Here is a 19937-nt window from a genome sequence, read left to right on the forward strand (position 1 = left end):
GTTTTGCGGTACGCCACACCCCTCCCAATCAAAAGGACACCCGTTTCAACCATAGGAGGTCTGTTTACTCCGTTTTGCGGTATGCCACACCCCTGCCGATCAACAGGACCCTGTTCCAAATGTAGGAGGCCTGTTTCCTCCATTCTGCGGTACGACAGGCCTCGTTTCCATCGCCTGTTCCGTCCAAGCCCTCCCGATGAACAAGACCATGCATTCCGTTCCGACCCAGCCGGTTGGTTCCCACGTGTTCCGTTGCCTCCCGATGAACACGACACATTCCGTTGCCTCCCCATGAACACGACACATTCTGTTGCCTCCCCATGAACACGAGCCCTCGCCGTACGTATGCACGAGTAGGCGTTCGAGACCCCGCCCATATGTACACATATGTGGCCGTATTTTCTTTCTTGCACCCTGGCCGCTGTACGTACGTGTACATGCTACGTGCGCGCCTCTACTACGACATGTGCACGCCTCTACATCGACCAGTATGTACGTACACGTTTGCGACCAGAATGACAATGCTGCGTCCGCTTCGACCAGGTGGGTCCAGACTGTCAGACACTTCCTTGCCTGCGAAGATGTAGCTGGTGGGTCCCAGCAGACAGGGGGGCGAATCATTTTTTTGCCCGGACGCACTTCCTTGCGTGCGAAGATGTAGCTGGTGGGTCCCAGCAGTCAGGGGGGTGAATCGTTTTCTTTTTGCCTGGATGCACTTCCTTGCGTGCGAAGATGTAACTGGTGGGTCCCAGCAGTCAAGGGGAAACGTTTTTTTCGCAAAATATGGTGGCCCATCCAGTGGGTCCCCGTTGTCAGGTGGAGGAATAATTATTTTGCGCGTAATAAGGAGGCACTTCCTTGATGCGGCCATGGACCCAGCTGTCAGCCTCTCCACGTACAGTCCATGTCCGATGGAAGCCGTTCCTTGACCACGTTGACCACGCCATGCCGAGAGCACTAGGGCGGTGGACGAAGGAGAGGCCTAGGAAGGGGACGACGCGGAGCCGAGGAAGACGCGGCAGTGGATGCCCATGCATAGAGGAGTACGAGGGTTCATTGGTTCGCTACGGTGTGAGGCTGCCGTCGCCGCAGAATAACAGGGGGTGTGGGTTAGTAGAGGGATGGCCTGGCCAGCGGTGGGAGTAGTAGGGGGTGGTGAGGAAACCGCCGCATCAAATCCGGCCACGGAGGCAGGAGCACGAGGCACGACCGGGCGCTGGTTTGGGCGGCTGGAGCAAGAAGACCAGAGGTTGAAGAAGCACTACGGCCGTTGGATGGACATCGTACGGTCACTGCAGATAGAATCGTGCATATTGACTAAGTTGACAAAGCCCTCCGTCCCCGTCAACTTAGTAGGCCCACAAGTCAGCCTGCCACTATACTGGGTCCCAGCTAACAGGGGCAGTATTCATTGTTTTGTGCGTAATAAGGAGGCACTTCCTTGCGTGCGAAGATATAGCTGGTGGGTCCGAGCTGTCAGCGGCGGTAACACGGTGGTCCGTCCGGTGGGACCCTGTAGTTAGGGGGAAACGTTTTTTTCGTGAAATACGGTGGCCCGTCCGGTGGGTCCCAATAGTCAGGGGGGAAATGTTTTTTCGTGAAATACGGTGGCCCGTCCGGTGGGTCCCAGCAGTCAGGGGGGAAACATTTTTTTTGCGAAATACTGGTGGCCCGTCTGATGGGTCCCTGCTATCAGGTCGAGGAATAATTATTTTGCGCGTAATAAGGAGGCACTTCCTTGCGGCTGCCGTGGACCCAGCTATCAGCTTCTCCACATACAGTACTCTTCCGATGGAAGTCGATCATTGACCACATTGACCACGCCGCACCGAGAGCTCCATGGCGGTGGACGACGGTGAGGCCTAGGAAGGGGACGACACGGAGCCGGGGAAGACGCGATAGTGGATGCCCACGCGGAGAGGAGTACGAGGGTTCACTGGTTCGGCTGCAGTGTGAGGCTGTCGTCGCCGCAGAATAACAGGGGGAGTGGGTGAGTGGAGGGATGGCCTGGCCAGCAGTGGCTGAGTGGAGGGAGGCCTCCGCGGTAGCACAGCCGGCCACGGGAGGCAAGAGCATGCGGCACGACTCGCGCTGCTTTGGGCGGCTGGGGCAAGAAGACCAGAGGTTGAAGAAGCACTACGGCCATTGGATGGACATCGTTGACCACGCCGCGCCGAGAGCACCACGGCAGTGGACGACGGTGAGGCCTACGAAGGGAATGACACGGAGCCGGGGAAGACACGTAAGTGGCTTCCCACGCGGTGGGGAGTACGGGGGTTGACTGGTTTGGATGCCGTCACCGGAAAATAACAAGAGGTGTGGGTGAGTAGAGGGATAGACATGCCAGGGATGCGAGTATGATGGGGCCGTGAGGCCTGTCCAGCAGCACTGTCGGCCATGGGAGGCGGGAGCAGGCGGTTCCGACGGCACTGGTTTGGGCGGCTGGGGCAGGAAGATCAGAGACTGAAGAAGCACGATTGCCGTTAGATTGACATCTAGCGGTCTGACGCTGGTAGAGTCGATTGTTGACTAAGTTTCTTTTTTGAGAAACCTTGTGTACGCATGAACTTAGTAGGCCCACAAGTCAGCCTCCAAATCTGTGGCAGACAAAATAAAGTCCATTTGCTATTTTTTATAATTTGCAGCCCATTTGCTAATTCTTAAGTAATTTATTACAGCCCGTTTTCTGCCCAGGACCACGGTCAAAAAGTTCAACCTTATTTTGCATATTTCGGTGGTGTACAAACTGTTGTAGTCCCGAAATGATAAACATTTTTTTAAGACATTATTGATTTGCCAAAAAAACCGTTTTGTTTTTGCAAGCAAATAAGACGTGGGATAATTGAGTTGTTTTAAGGGAAAACCAGTGTAAAAAATCAGCGCTGGGTGGGAAAAAACAACAAAAATAAGGATGCAAATATGAAAAGGGAATTTTATGTGTTTTCAATATAATGATACGTGTATATGAACTAGTAAAACTACAGGTAGAGATTAGAAAACGGATGTAGGACATGCGTTTCAAGAGGAAAATAGAACTAGGTTGTGTGTTTGATTTAGTAAAAAAAACTGCCTGCGGATGTTGTAAGACAAAATATAACTAACGCTGGAGGGCCAGAGGCCAGTAGATACCTGCTGGATCTTTGTGCCCCGTTGTCGTCATGGGCTGGGCCTGTTAAAAACAAAACCAACCCTGGGCAGTCTACAGCCCAGTTGAAACTTGCCCGACCTGAAAAAACAATATACGTGCTCAATAAACGAGAGAATTCTGCAAGTACAGACTGATAACTGGGATGCAGGACGGATATTGTTTTTTATCGTGATAATAAGTGCATGCACTTGTTTCGAAAAAATTGGAGAACTGGGAATTCAAATGGCAGGTGCTTATGCTACCCATCAAATAAAAATTAGGTGCCTAAAAATTCATTTCGAAACAAATGATTCAGCTTTATATCCATGTCGACCCTCGGCATGATGGTTGGAAGCAAATGCAAGTTCATACCAAAAGATCGTTAATAACAATACCAACTTGCGGATGACAAGGTAGTACAACTACCAATACTAAACTAACTTATAATCTTTTTACTTCTGGCCCTAGTGTCCGTCTGGTAGAAAATCTTGCAGAGGACCAGCTGCCGCTCCTTGTCTTGCTCCAGGTCCCCGAGGTGGTACTGGTGCATCACCCAGTTGGTCCTCTGCTGGTCAAAGTTCTTGTTGGTGTGCAGCACCAGAACCTTACAGGCACGAGAGGCACGAGCGCCTCTATATTGTAAAATATTTCAGCTAACAAGTTATTTGGAGAGGCACGGCCGTCACATCACAAGTGATTGCGTGTTCCAGGTGATCTTATTCGCTCGCTCTATTCACAAAAGGAAATCCAAACTTACAGACGGTGCACAAAAACATGAAAACTTGTTAGTTTTTTGAGCTTCTGAGTTGCTTCCCGACTGAAGAGCACAAAAACAAGTTCCTGACAACCTCACAGACAGTGCATAAAGTACAAGCTGGAAATCCAAACTAGAAAGCACACAACAACACCTATCTGTGACAGCCGGATAACCGTTTTGAACATTCACAAGTCAATGGATCCGGCAAATCCATGATTGGACACTGGTTTGTCCAGATGTGTACTTTTAAATCCAAGTTCATATGCCTACAATACCCTACAATATAAGACAAGCATGTCTAGAAGCCTTGTTGCCCCATTGAAGCACCTCTTCTTGATGTTTATAAAATCCTTCAGTGATGTTGTCTGGGGGGGGAGAGAAACTTAAGCCTCATAGTGTCTAACTCCTTTGCATTCAGAATAAAGAACATTGCAAATTCAATGTTTTTGTTGCAGTGTACATATTTTTCCAGCGTTACTGTCTTCAGACGAATGTCATGTTGCTTGAGAAACACCCGGTGCTTGTGGCACCACTTGTTTGTTACACCTTCCTCACGACAGACTCCTCCCTGGAAATGCATAAAGAGTGAGAATACTTGAGGAATACAAGGGGAACGATAGGCCTCCAATATAGTACACTATGCATTATTTGTGCTTTCAATGCGCCTGGAAATCATTTTACCTCGATAAACAAGTTCTCTAGGCTAGGAAAGCATCTCATCAAGGCAACAACCTTGTTCAGATTTAATGACATGTGGATATGCAGGGTCTTCACAGATAGAACCGCCATTGATAGGCTGACTACACACAAAGCCTGCACCAAGCACATATCATAAAACTAGATGGATAAAAGTTTACATGGCATGAAACTCAGGCAGTGGAACGAATGCAACTAGAGAGTATAGTGCAAAAGGTGAGTACCTCGATAACTGTAGAGCCAAAAACAATTTTGGATTCAGGAAATCCTTCATAAAAATTGCCCAGACACTCGAGTTTAGGTGCAGAGAAGATAGTTATCTGCAACTGCCGGCTCTGAATATCGTGAATCGGTCGTTGAAGTGAGGGCACATCCTCAACAATGAGTTCACCATTCTCACAAAGGATACAGATGAGTTCAACTTTGGCTGAGTTTATTCTGATGCAGTGGTCCAGGTTATTGCAAACAAGAAGGAGCCACTCGAGGGCAGGGCAACCATGGTTGATTATGCTTTGTAGTGAGACGTCTGATATATCGACCTCCAAAAACGAAAGCCTCTTAAGCAGTGGAAGTTTGAACGATTGTGCATACTCATCAGGTATCTGGCAAAGAGCAAATGTGACAGTGTGCAGCGAGGAAAACAGCAACATGGAAGTCGGTGGCGAGGCCGCGGACGAACAGAATTCGTGCGGTAGTGTGATGGCTTTTCCCACGAAACGTGGGAACGTGTAGTAGAACTCAAGAACCTGCGGATTCGTCGGTCTTGGGGATCGAAGCCAGGCGTCGACTGTAGAGGGTCTGCAGTGGAGGTAGCACGCGGGAATGCAGAGGCGATGAACTGCGCCCCCATGGCCGGAGAGGATGGCTTCTGGAAGGCACAAACCACCAACGCCAGGCTGATTGCACCGAGTTCCAAAATATCTAATGCGAATGACATCCTTGCTGGGGAGCATCGAGGCTACATCGATATGAACTGTTTCTAGTGGCTTAAAAAGACGACCGACAGGGATCTCACTATAGTCAAGATTCAGAGGAGCGGAGAGCCACAGAGGGCGCCACCGACGTGCGAGGATTTGAGTGCGGGTGCCCTCCTTAGTGGACAGATGGGAAATGATCTCACCGAGGACACCGTCCGGGAGGTCGCTGATGCGGTCCGGGAAAGACTCCTGTTTCTCCAAACCACTAAGCGGGCCCGCGCTGCTTCTAGCCACTACTGCCATGCCGCCAGAGGACGAAGTAGCCGGTGGCCCGAACCTCGCCTTCTTGCAGCTCGGCGCACCTGGCCGGATCTCCATCCCCGTCTCCATTGCTGGATTCGTGCCGCCTGTGAGCACCGCTATATGTGGCGTGGATCTGGAAAAACTACTAGGTCTTCACTGCGGGCAGATCCCGCGTGTGAGGAAAGGAGGGGAGGGGACGTCGACCAATTGGACGACAACTATAAATTATATTTTTCCATCACCCGCAAGGTATTGCCGGTCTTGTGCCACATCGCGTGCATGCCACACTCCGACTGTATCTTGCGACGCATCCACATGCCCCTTTTGAACGCCCTGGAATTGCGCTAGAAGAAATGCTTCCTTAGGCCACTCAGTGTGATACCTGTAGTATTGTCGAATACAGGTTTTAGCGTACGTAGTTGGCATTTTCATAACATCTTTCGCATGTTGCAGCCACTTGTTTCACTTTTTATTAACTGTCAAATTGTAATTGCTTCACCAGGTTTGCGTCTAAAAAGAAAAATAGAGCTACAAACAAAGGAATATGTTTGTGCAAGTAGACGGCCAATCGGTGTCTTACCTGGAAGTTTCTCAGGTTCGGTGTAGCATATGCCGTGCTCGCTGTTGATGGTTGGTATGAACAAATCGATGAGAGACTGAAATCTCGGGCTGTCAACACTCACTTTGGCCTCAAGGTGCTCGATCAGCTCCTGATCCTTGGGATCGAACTTGACGCCAGCCCGCAGCACCGGCCAATCCTTCTTCGACTTGCAATGGTAATTCCAGTTATATGGTATTCAATGTATGATCAATCGACTGTTTTAAGTGAACGATGAAAGATTTCGACAGATAAGTGGTACTCCAAATATGAAGTCCAGAATACCCGAACACGCCACCGGGATTCTTGTGTCAGCTCATGCGCAGCGTGTTGTCACGTCAATTCAATGTGTGGACATGATGAATAATTTGACCGACATATACTAGTACTGCTATTGTACTACTTACTAGTCGTATTTAGTGTCACAATTTATACATAGGTTTAACTAACAGCATCTCCATCATCATTATCAATACATCCTACGCAGGTGAGTTAGGATGCACTTGATCCCAGGAAGGTATCTACTATCCTTCAAACCAGATGAGTGCTTCAAACTAACAACAGTACATAATATCCAACAAAAGAGGGTCGTGCTACAGCAGCAGAATACATGGCTCAGTCTAGATATCAGCACGAATCAAGTTGTGCATATTTGCTGTTGGCATGAACCACATTGCTGCATGTCAGGTTTGCAAAAGACATCCATCGCATGGAAGCTTGATGCCTTTCACACACTGAAGATTATCTGGCAACAAGTTGTGTTGACGAATCTCTGGATATGGCGATTCATGAAACCCATGGTATGATGTGTAAACACAGTCCCCCTCGCGAATGGAAGTTGCATAGCACGGTAATCATCGCTGATGATATGATCGATGATTGGTTGGATGATCGGATAATTGAGCCCGAGGAACAAGGAGTGGTTGCCGAGGCTGTAAACCCGCCTCCAGTTGAATACGCCTGGCCCAACAGAGCTGGGATCTTTCTCGAACACGACGTAGCCATAGCCATCAATGTCACGAACACCCCATGCATTGTACTGCATGTGGTTTGATGTAATGGATTGGTCAGTTTGGTACGTGCGAATGAGCATCAAATGACCGCTGTCAGCTGAACAAGCGATAAACCACCACCCATCGGCTGGTACGATTCCAGGTCCTGGAATCATGAAGGCCAGCGCATTTGCGTCTGCTGCAACAATTCAAATTGGAGACCAAAAGGACAAAAATAAACAATCATGTTCAGAGTATGTGTGGAATTAAGATTATTATAACAGTGACACATATCATAGACAGAGAATTGCAATGGCGTGGTCATAATCATACCCCAAGTTAAAAAAATAAGCCAATGGCTTTCATATTCTAGCAATATGTCATGGTTCAAACATCATGTAACAATGAGAGGAAAACAGCTATGACAGCGCCTACTCATATTCTACCATAGCACTTACTACTACTGTTCTCATATCAACTCTAAGCAATAACATGCGTTGTTATAAAAATCTTGTAAACGAGAGTAACATATAGCAATCATGATGTTATGCTCATAATATGTATTCTAACAATCATTAGATGCCAATTGTTCTCATATCAACTATAACAATAACATGTGTGGTCATAAAAATCTAGGAAATGAGAGGAGCATATATCAATGATGTGGTTATAGACATGCTATGTATTCTAAATTTGTAACAAATGAACAGGCAGTCGTATTCATAAGGTAAAGATGAGATGAGATAGAACAATTACACGACGATAGATTCCACCAGTATAGGCAGCCAATCTCTGTGTCGACTGCGTAAACGATGCCATCATGCACTATAGCATCAGACATAAATGTTGCCTCAACAGGATTGACGATGAGCCATAACCATGTATGGTGACTGGATTCTAGATAGACTAATCCCATGTCGAATAAGGCAATGAGCTTGTAATCCATGTAGTCTTCTGATGGTGTCGGCACTTTGCAGATTACAACTTTCAGCAAACAGAGGTCGAGCCAAAAGCTTGATGTGTCTCGTGCGTAGTAGGCAGGAGTGTCCGGCGGGCCGCGAGGCTCGATGGAGGTGGTATCCAATGATGGAAGGGTGATCTCTCGCTGGGTGTAGATATCCACGAGATGCCATGGACTACTAGAGTGGTGGATGAGGACGATCCAGTTGGCCTTCATGCCCACCCAGTAGTGGCCGCGCATGAAGGACAGGTGGACGGGTAGTGGTAGCATGTCGAGGGGCACCACGACAACCTCCGTAGGACCGTCAAGTCGGTGTCTGGGCCACCTACGAGGATCGGGCATCAGCAAGCAGGGTGTCTTGAAAAGAGCTGATCGGTTGCAGACGAGTAGATGGTACAAAGACACCAAGCATGCGGCCACATGGACGGTGCTGAGTAGGTCCATACAACTACAGATCTGCTCCAAGAGAACATCGGGGAGGGAATTCCAATCGCGGCTCTGTGTGTCAGTCAGTTCTGCCATTGGGGTTTTCGGTGCCTGCGAGCTAGCGGGGAAGTGGATTCGGGCGGGCGAGTGAAGAAGCTTCTCCTTGTGTGGCCGAGCAGTGAGCGGGGGGATATGGTACGCGCGAGCTACCAAGGAAGATGGCGCGGGCGGGCGAGCAGTGAGCGGGGGTAAATGGTGTGCGGCCGACGATGGGGAAGAGAGGAGGAAGAAGAAGAGAGGAGGAAGAAGAGTGGAAGACGGGGAAGAAAGTGCATTAAATCTCAATTCTACTAGTACTACTACCACGATATACCGTCCTTTGCAGTGTAAATAGTTACACCGATGACATGTGGGTCTACCACAAGAGGGCCCAGATGTCACCATGCTCTACTGGCAAACATGATGACAGTACTGGGTAAGGCTTATTTAGTAACACCAGCACACTGGTTCAGCTTATTAATTACGTGTCCCATCTGCTGCTGCGTGTATTGTCACTTCACTGCAAAGACTAGTTGAATAGTTCTCTCTGACTGAGATGGGGAATAATGGATCGCGAGGACTTCCTTTCTACAGTATCCCTATGCCTCTACGCTCACTTCACTCATTTTGCTCCGTACCTAGTCACTTGTTGAAATCTGTAGAAAGACAAATACTCCGTATTTGGGAACAGAGGGAGGCTTTTACTCCATATTTGGGAACAGAGGGAGTATCACCATATGGAGGGAACAAAGGAAGCTTGAAATATGAACATGTCAATGGGAGGGAGTAAGCCCCATGCATGCATGCATGCAACATGCAACACTCACATGTACACATGGGCAAACGCAACACTCACGCACCCATGCGGCACACAGCACACGAAGCAACACACACGCTCACGCTCAAGTGCTCAACCTACTCCCTACGTCCATGAAAGACTGTACATTTAGAGATTTACACATTGAACAGGCAATAATTAACGCCCAAAAGTATCAGACTTATGTGTGCATGCAACCATTGAGAGAAGAAGATTAAATGAAGGCCGTTGCATGCTGTAATTAAGGATAGACATGTAGCCTATACCTACAGCACAAGTTGGTGCATTAGTCAATCAATATCGATTTCGATTAAAGGCTAAATGCATTGGAAGTGTAGATGTACATCATGTACTACACTCTTTGTTTTAGCCGATGTACACTCTTTGTTGGAAGACCGAGGGAGTATACGTGCATGCACTCACATACACAGCCAGGGCGGTTCGCGTGCAAGGGTTGGACTCGTGTCGTGCATGCATAAAGTTTTGTTTAACTGATTTCTTTGCTCTGCCAACTGAAAGGTGGGACCCAGAAACCAGGTGACAATTTAACCAGTCAACAAAGTGCCACGTCGACTATGTGGCTGGTCAGTAGGGTGCAATACGGTGCTCTATGATGAGCTAGTGATCATATAATCACCGCAAAACTATATATAGTGACCATAAAGAGCGTATTGTTACATACGTTGACCGCCAGTGTATTTTTCTCATTTTAAATTAAGCCATATTGATCAGAAAGGATGCAGTACGGACTACTACTTGTACTAGTACTGCTTTGATGTGTCCCGTCAACTCGCCGAACGAGGAGAAGCTTGCTTACTATGCCTCTCCCTCGCCCACGCGCGCGGTGGTTCGCAGGACGAGGAGAGGGTTTTGACTATAGCGCCTTCTCCCTCTCCCTCTCCCTCTCCCTCGCCCTCGCGGTGGACGTGCAGTAGTTCAATCGATGTCAGATGCCAGAAGCATATTGTACTGTAGTATCATCATTGTTGGACCTTCCGAAGGGGCAAAGAGCCAAGTGCAAGGTTCACACGAGTATGAACTGTTGAACCTCCCGAAAAGGCAAAGATCCAAGCGCAAGGTTTTATAGGAGTTGTCGTCCTAGTAGGAGTGTACTACAGCTATAGAGAACGATGCTACCGTATGATGCCGCCACGTCACATATATACAAAGTTGTGCCACCTTTTTTTCTCAAAGAGCGTGTTGGAGCCCGTGCAACAACCACACAAGTTGCACGTACACATAACACATTTACTAGTAATAAATTCTAAAGGACAAATTCCAGTATGCCACACAAGTTCATCTCCAATTCATGTGATAAATTTGTGCACGACTAGTCCACATATATTCACAGCGCTACCGTTCACAATTACCGTACTCCACTTACACACTATAGATGGGCTACATGTCCTCCTCCAGGTTCCAGTCCTAGGTGTTCTTCATGGATGGCACAATCCGTAGCGGTGGGCAACGGGAATCATTGTCGCAACTTTCTAGTCCGGTTCCACACGATGGAGACTCATCCAAGCTGAAGCGGCATAAATCAGGGATAGCGTGTCCCAGCATGTCGTTCATCCGGTGGTGCGCAATGAAGACACAACCATACTTCATGGACGGCAGGCCTTCTGTGTCGTGCACGGAAGGTGGCATCTGCTTCACAATGGGGTAGTTGTCCCCGATGAAAAGCGAGTACTCTCCAAAAGTGTTCCTCGCCACCCACGTAGCATCACGGGGGTCGAACTCGGCGTTGTTCATCTGGTACACGCGACATCCCAGATCTAGACACATGGTGATGTACATAGTCAAGGTCCATGCATAATAATGTTGTGCTCAAATATGGCGGTCAGTAATACTGTGCAGCAAATAGTACTACTCCGGTATAGAGGAAGTAAAATAACCGGCTTATTATATATAGCCACTCTTGGCTACATGGATGAGATAGTAAGACATGGAAAAACAAAAATGGTGGCAGCTAGTGGGTTCAAGTCTTCAAGGTCCTAGCTAGCTATACACGTCCTCCAAGGTAAAAAGTACTCCTACTAGTACTACTAAGTATACTACTAGTACAACAATGAAAGAGAAGGATAGAGGGTTAAAAAATGGAATACCTGGGTAGATGGTGACGGTCCGATCGTGGTAGATTGTGTGACCATGTTGCACATCAGTGGTACCATGGGTAACAATTGTTAAGATAGTTGATCCCAATATGCCAAAGTTAGCTACAAGGTTCCAGGTTAGACCGAATCGCGGATGCAATTGCACATCCAGGATCAGCGATCTTATTTTGATCGGGGGATGACTGGTCCCTGCAAAATAATGGAGTACCGTTAGGGATGCAAATGATGGTTTGTGCATTCCGTTTGTAATCTCTCGTACCATAGGATGGCAACCAGATGAAACAAGTCCCCTGGCTTGTCACCGCGAAGATGCGGCCTAGATGGCGCACGGCGTCTTCGAACGTGTAGGGGTACAAATCTGCCGCCACCAACATGCGCCAGCTTCTGCCGTTACTGCATCTTGCATTGATGGCAATCCTTATGTCAAACACCTTGATGAGATAGTAATCGTCGTAGCCGCGTCGCTTTGTCGGCGGGTCCGCAATTGCTATCTTCTTCAATCTCATGTAGGCATCATCATACGTATTCAAGCCCAGCCAGTCCGGAAGGCCGATCCCAATGGTGGATAAGGGGTCTACCGGAACGGCCGCACTGTTGTAGATGTTGTGCAAAATGATGGTGGTATCCGGCCGGAGGTATGCAAGCCAATCTTTGTTGGCACCGACCCAGACCTATATATAAGACGGTGGGCAGTAGAGAAATTACGGGATGGAAATGGAATAACTAAGTACTACATGATCAAACTCCATTACTGACCTGCTCATCGGACAAAATCCGACTACCTCTCAACGTCGGCAACTCTAGCGGAGTCAACATGCAACCATGGCCAGGGAGCGGTGGACTGTTCGAAGGATTGTCCCATAGAAGAACCTTCTCCTCGAGGACGCATGGAAGACCAACAAGCATGGCCTTTTCCCAAGCCTGTTTAAGCAGCGTCTTGAAAAAGTTGGTGCAGGAAGCACCGAGTCTTGCGGTGTGAGGACATCGGAGCAGCGTGCGATTTCCCCCAGAGGATCATCGTCCAAGGTCTCCCAGCCCCGACGAGGAGGAGAACCGCCTAGCGAATCCATGGGAGCAGCGACGAACTGCCTTCTCTTCGGGGGGAGGGGAACTGGCGAGGAGGAGATAAGAGCGTAGTAACCGCAGGGCCTCGTCCCTTCCAATTGTAGATCGTTCCTCAGTGAAGGGGTGAGGCTATTATTTACTACTACTAGTACTAGCATTATGGAACGTTATGGGATTGCATTATACTGTAAATAATAGCACTAGTAAGAAACTTTTGGCTCTAGGTATTAGTTTTTGGCGTGGATTAAGAAATTTTGGGTATGTTTTTGCTATTTTTTGTACATGCCAACTAGTGTCAAAAAACGTCTTACATTATGTGATGGAGGAGTACGTACTCGTACTGTAGCAGTACTAGTACTACTTTTCTCAACTAGTAGTGCGATGTACTGCACTTCTTGTCTAGTTCTAGTATAGTGCACCAGTTTTGTACTCTTGAATCTCAGGGCCAAGGAGCTATAGTTGGAAGTGGAGGGTACTACTGTTCTCTAGAACCATTACTGTACTATCAATGCAGGGAAAGTACACCTGCGTAGTGGCCTAGTGGGTACTCTCGGTGCTCTATTCAGCCGCTCCTCTCACACACACACTAGCAGCCTGTTTATCAGCGACAGTTACTGCGGGGGCAGAACATTTGAGTTATTTGATACAGCGAGACTAGGATTTTTGCTTCCATTTGTGGAGGAGTAATGGTTCTCATCGAACTTTGTTAGTAGTTCCTTCCTTATGAATGAGATGAAGCAAAGCTTTTGCCTCTGTTTCAAAAAAGAACACGTCAATAGGAATTTCTTTTATAGTAGAGCCGATAATGGAGTGAAGTCCATGCGTGCAACGCCACAAGCTACAGGGTAGTAGTAGAGCACTTTACGTACAAAGCCATATTGCACAGTTCCCAATGCCCCGCCAGGCTTTTCTGGCTCCTCGGGCTTAACTAGAGGCGCTAGTTTAAATATGCTACTAGCTGATGAGGAAGCTGCAAGCGAGGTGCAGCTAGGGCGAGCACGCGAGCCATGGGATGCTGGGAATGAAACCCCGTTCACGTGGCTAGGCTATCCAGTGCACCCAGATTGTGGGGCCGCACGTCCGTTTGACTTCAAAACTCAAACTACCCGTGTAAAATATTGGCTCGCAGCAAAGTGTAGTGGTACTATTTAAAAAAAAGGCTGCCGTGCGTTCGGCCGGGATAACCCATAAAACGGGGTATACACTCCCATGACCACTAGTAGTACTCATTGGATTACAACGCAACCTAGAATCGCCTTTTGTCGCTAGTAGTACGTACATTGTTCCTTACAAGAAACCAAGAATAATGCAACAAACCACTAAAATGCCAAGAAACTACTACCACTTGCACGCGTGGTAGACTTAAGATAAGACTACCTTATCAACCATTGTACATGCTCTTACCAACAAAAATCCTCGAGTGACCTCCTACCTCCGGCCCGTCCACCTAGTCATCCTCAGCCATCGGACGCAGCTACTGCCGCCGGCAGAAGGCGAGGTCAAAACCGCCGGCGGTGCGGAGCCCATGTTGCGGAAGCCCGGATGCCAGCTCCGTCCGGCGCTCGTGGCTCCTAGCTAGCCAAGATAGCTCCGTCCAGCTGCTTGTCTGCAAGATTTGCTAGCTAGATTGGCACGGCAGCGCGGCGGCTTGCTCGCGCGCGCCGCGCTAAGGCCAGCCATCTGGCTCGAGCGAAGACCAGCGCGGCTGCTTGCTCGCTCGTGAGTCACGCTCGGCCCAGCCTGCCAACCCGTGCGGAGGCCAGCGCGGCGGCCGGCCTGTCCGGCAGAGCGGCGGCCAACTCGCTCATCACTGGCACCACCGACGAACACGCATCAGTACTGTTTGAAGTAATGTTCAGGAAAAATAATGATTTGAGGGGGAATAACAGGATAGAAGGTCAGATGTGGGTCCCCCGTGTCAACGGTCAAACAAAATGTGTTGGTTTAAGCTGCCTCGTCAGCACGGGCGTGTGGGCCAACCCTGTCATAAATGGGTTTAAACGAACCTAATTGGTAGGAGTACTAGGTAGTAGTTTTTAGCGTGGATTAAGAAATTTTGGGTATGTTTTTGCTATTTTTTGTACAATAGATTCTTCCTAGGGCTGGTTGAAAGTGGTAGTTTTTTGTTAAATACTCTACATATTGTAAGTAGGAGTGAAAGTTAAGCTTTGGAAGCCAATAAGCAAGGCTAGTTACATAGCGCATATGTGTACATGATTGAAAGTAAATATCAACCATGAGTGACTAATATCTTGATGGAAAACTTGAAACTATGGTATACTAGGAAAAAAATGCATGGTTGGAAATACTAGTGTTCATGTCCGTTGCAAACGAATCATAATTAGAATAATACTTATTCACAAACTTGGTACAAAACACTCTACTTTTGATATACATATGTCACTAGAGATATATTATGTTTCAATTAGAATATATTCCTTGGGCTGTTTTGGCGAGGTCAGGGAGGGATGTGGTTGGTTTTAAGATACTAATTATGGGTTTTTCTGCAAATTAGTAGACAAGTGGGATGTTGGTGAGAAAAGGTAACAACTTACCTCACAATCGTTAGATGTAGATCTAATGGTCAGAAACGACGGATGGCAGACATACCAGCATGACCAACTTAGTCTTGTTTAGGAGTACTAGCAAGATTCGTGCATTGCACGGAACATCAAGAGGCATTTTGTTATAAAACACTTGTTGTGATTGACCCTTGCGGGAGTAATCATATCCCATGTGTAAAAACTAATGATATCTCGAGAAATATGAGATAAGGTGAAGAGGAGTGGGGTGTGGTGGTGGTTGGTGGTCGGACTGAGCGGAGGCATGGGGATTGACGATGCCGGCAGCGGCCACTAGGCCAGTTTGTTCCAAAGGCTTCCTTTCTTAATTGCTCAACAATGAGGTTTGTTGGAGATAAGGATGAACGACGGAAGGCCTTGTCTGCAAATGTGGTGAGGGGTGTGGGTATCTTTTAGTTTAATTTCCATCCGTCAGACATAGATCGGATGGTCTATATTACAAGATGGCACACGTACCATCATCACCAACTCGGTTTTTTATAAGGGAAGAAATATAAGTATGGAGATACAAATGTATTATCGATACTTGCTTCCGTAAACTAGCATCTACATTCTATTCAACGCCTCGACCTGTGGGGACTTAGCACAATGACTTCTCGACTGTGTAAAACAAAGATTTTCCCGTCGCCGACAAGGAGGGGGTAACGGCGGCGCGCTTTTTGGCTTGCTCTAGTCCTAGTAGTCATACTAGGTGGTCTAAGCATGTGTAGATTTATTATTTTTCATGTCTCGTGTTCGCCGTACTGCCACGACTGTTGATGAATAGACGGTAAGTTATTCACGGGGAAACCCTTGGTGAGCGTGTTTGCGAGAGAGAGAGAGAGAGACAGTGTGCGTGTGTGATATGTTAGAGACTGAGGCAATGATAATAGATTATTTGTGTCTATGAGTGTGGAGGATAGAGAGAGACATGTACATGGGGCTTTGTGTTGTGTAACGTGGAGACACGTATACATAATTAGAGAGTGAGTGTGTGAGATACACATGCGTACATGGGGAGAGATGAGGATCCAGATAAATGGGTGTTTGTGCATGTATGTGTGTGTTTGTGCACGCGTTTGTGCGTGAGAGGGAGAGAGTGTATGTGGAGTAGAGAGACCACTGATGATGTAAACCTAGTATAAGGGAAGGGGGAATGGTGTGACATGTGTAGTAGCGGGATAGCACGGGTGCGGGCAGGGGGAGCAGACTATTTGGAAGAGACATTGAGTGTGTGTGTGCGAGAGGGGTGTGAGAGCGAGAGAAAGAGAGAGCTAGTGATGGAAAGAGATAGAGAGGAAGAGAGGGGGCGAGAGGGGTCATTTGTGTCCATAAATGGCGTATAGATAGGGAGACAATGTTGATGTTGTCTGAAATTGGCCTATGAACGGAGACGCGAGGGAAGCGAGTCATCGTGTGTGTGATAGGGACTTCATGAGAGATCTAGAATAGATGGTGTAGAGAACAATGTGCGAAATCGAGAACGATTATACATTAGTGAGCTATGCAAAGAGTCATGACATATATGTATACAGGGAAGGAGCTGGGGCGGGTCTGCGTGTGGGAGAGATAGAAAGAGGAGCGTGGTGCACAAGGAGACAAAGTGTGCTTGTTTGCAGTGGGGGTGGTGTGTGAGGTGAGTGCGCGAGAACCACATAACTAGGGAGCTAGACGTTTGGGGGCGACGTTTTGTGTGTATGGGAAATATACACTCTACATAATGCGTGTGCTTGGGTAAGAGAGATAGCAGGAGACCTAAAGAGTGAGAGAAGAGATGTGTGCATGCCTGAGAGACAAAGTGATAGAGACCTATGTTGGGGTCCGGACAAGAAAGAGGGGTGTTAATGTGCTCGTGTGTTGGTGTTTGGGGGAGAGAACGACTTCTCTATGTCTGTGTGTGTGTGGTGGTGGTGGGGGGGGGTTTGACTTCAGATAAAGAGTGAGGTGTCTATATTTGAGGGACTTTAGTGTAATTGAGATATTGTGCACTAATGGTTGATCAATTTGTTTCACAGTTTGTACTATGAGATAATGATACTTTCGGACATGCGTGATATACCTTGATGTACCAGAATTACAAACCTAAGATTGGAATTTTGGAATTCGACTCCATCATTAGCTTTTGTAATTCATTTAAACTGAGGTACATTTTTTAAGCCGGGATTTCGTGATTTCAAATTCATATATCAAACCTAGAGATATACACATACGGGCACGTTCAAACTTTATAATCATCCACTTTATTCATACACATACAAATTTTTGCTTTTGTCATCATATTTAGGATAGACACATTTGGAATTTCATTTGAATTGGACCGTATGATGGTATTTGCTTGTAGTAGCTCAATGATCCATATTTGAATTGAATGGACAATCTAAGTTTCGAGTTGGAGACATTGATTTTCAAAACTTGCACATTTTTTTGCGTCCAAAACAAACAAATTGTCTGCCATGATATCATAGTTGGCCATACGAGAGCAGAATACTTATAATTTTAGGCGCCAAAAGCTTTCAATCTTCTCGCTCACATCGAAATATCACGCGCCCGAAAGTTTAGCCCTGCGATATTCCTCTTTTACCCCTGCCACATGAACGAAAAAGGGCTGCTTTGGTAACTCCATTGTTTTCCCCTCTTTGCCCCCAACATTCTTCCCCAGAGCCCCTCCCCTTCCCCTCCCTGACCCCCCCAACCATGGCAAGCCGCCAAATCTAGTTCTCCACCGCAGCGGTGGACCTCACACCCCGCCGGATCTACCTTCCGCACCTTGGAACCCCCAACTGCCAACTCACCACTTCACCGGAGCCACTTCAGCGACTGGCTTGTCCACCGCTCTAGATCTCCTTGACCGCCATCATGGTCCACCGCACCGGATCTGCTTAACCGGCGCCCTCGTCCACCACAGCGTAGGCCCTTCACTGACTCCCTCGTCCTCCCCTTCGCTGGCCCTTCATACAAGCCCTCGTCCGCCGCAACAGATCCGCCTCACCGAAAGCACAGTACAACGTGCCCGCCGAAGCCTTCGTCCACTGCACCGGACCCGCTCCACGGACGCCATATTCAACTCCACCGGCCCTGCTTTACCGACACCGCAGCCTCGTTAGACTATTTCGATTTGTATTCCTTCGTTTTTTTTTCTTTATCGTGCAACTGTTCACTTACCACAGATGAGCTTTCTTGTATGTCAACAGGCGCTGCAACCGTAGCACCAGAGCCGCTTCAGCGACGGTGACAGCCGACCCAAACTCAACCGCAACACGAGCACCATCAACGATCCTTAGCTATCAAGTATGACAATGATACCCATACGCCACCGAGAATCAGGTACTATTATCCAACGGCCGGCGCCTATGTTCACTTTCCTAGCATAAGCACCACACCTTTGAATTTCTTCAGGGCATCATTCAGTTTTTCATGAGACGTGTTATTCTGCTTGCACCTGTAGGGCCATACTTCTGGCAGTGAACATGTTACATGTGCTAAATTACATGCCAGTGCACATATAGTTAATATGCTATAGTTTTGTTCTGATGCCACCTGTTGGTTCCATTAGACTGCTTAATGTTCTCTATGCTTAATTACACATCAGCAAACTAGCATGTGGTTCCGATGCTTTTTGTTTGTTTTACCCTACATTTTCTGATGCTAGCTATTACATCACTGCTTCGAGCCTCTGTTCATTACTTGCTTGTGTGTTCTTGATCTTCCCAAGTTGCATGACTAATTTGATGCTTCTATTAATTATGGAGCTACCAACCCCATCAAGCCAAATATTTGTTCTTTTGGGGCTGGCACCTCGAACAAGCATAAAAATAGAGGGAAGCGGATATATTGCCGTGTATGCACACACCCTTCTTTCATTAGTTTAGATGAACCATTGATGATCAATTCAAACCAGTGCATGAGATTAAAATTAATTTTACCTGAATAGAGGGTGCAAAATAAACTACAACAACTAGATTTGCAACCACGGGATGCTGACGATATCTTCAAAGAACATTGCAACAGCAGCGAGGCTTCACAGAACCATATTGTAAGCCAGTGTGTTTTAGTACATGTGAAATGTAATGCGAGTGGGCTGCTTTCTTGGCTTGTGCCCTCAACCTGTAATCCTACTGAATTACAAATAGTTCAGTTGTCTGCTTTGCTGTATTGCTTGATTCAAATGCTTGTTTGTTGTTACGCTATACCTGAGTTGGCCAATATGTCAGCAGTGCCTGTTGTACTATCATAAAGAAATGCATGCCTATTTCATTTGAGTCCTTAACTTTTCCTCTCAACTTCATCACAAGACTGTCTTCGTAGTTTATATGAGGCCACACTGTTAAGTGCTTTCTCAGATTATTTTAACTACTTAGATGCCTTGGCAAATTAAATATAGCGGTGGTACACTCCCTTCAACTAGGGATGTCGACTGGGTCCCGTTTAATCCTGATTAAAGTCCCCTAGTGGTATGATAGTTCAAAAGAGTTTTTGTTTTTTGAGGAAAATGAACTAGGGAGGTAGCAAAAACTAACTAGATGGGACTGGCGGATGTCGTTTATTTGCCACTTACATCCCTAGT

Source organism: Triticum aestivum, chromosome 4B, assembly GCF_018294505.1.
Source record: "Triticum aestivum cultivar Chinese Spring chromosome 4B, IWGSC CS RefSeq v2.1, whole genome shotgun sequence".
Lineage (NCBI taxonomy): Eukaryota > Viridiplantae > Streptophyta > Magnoliopsida > Poales > Poaceae > Triticum > Triticum aestivum.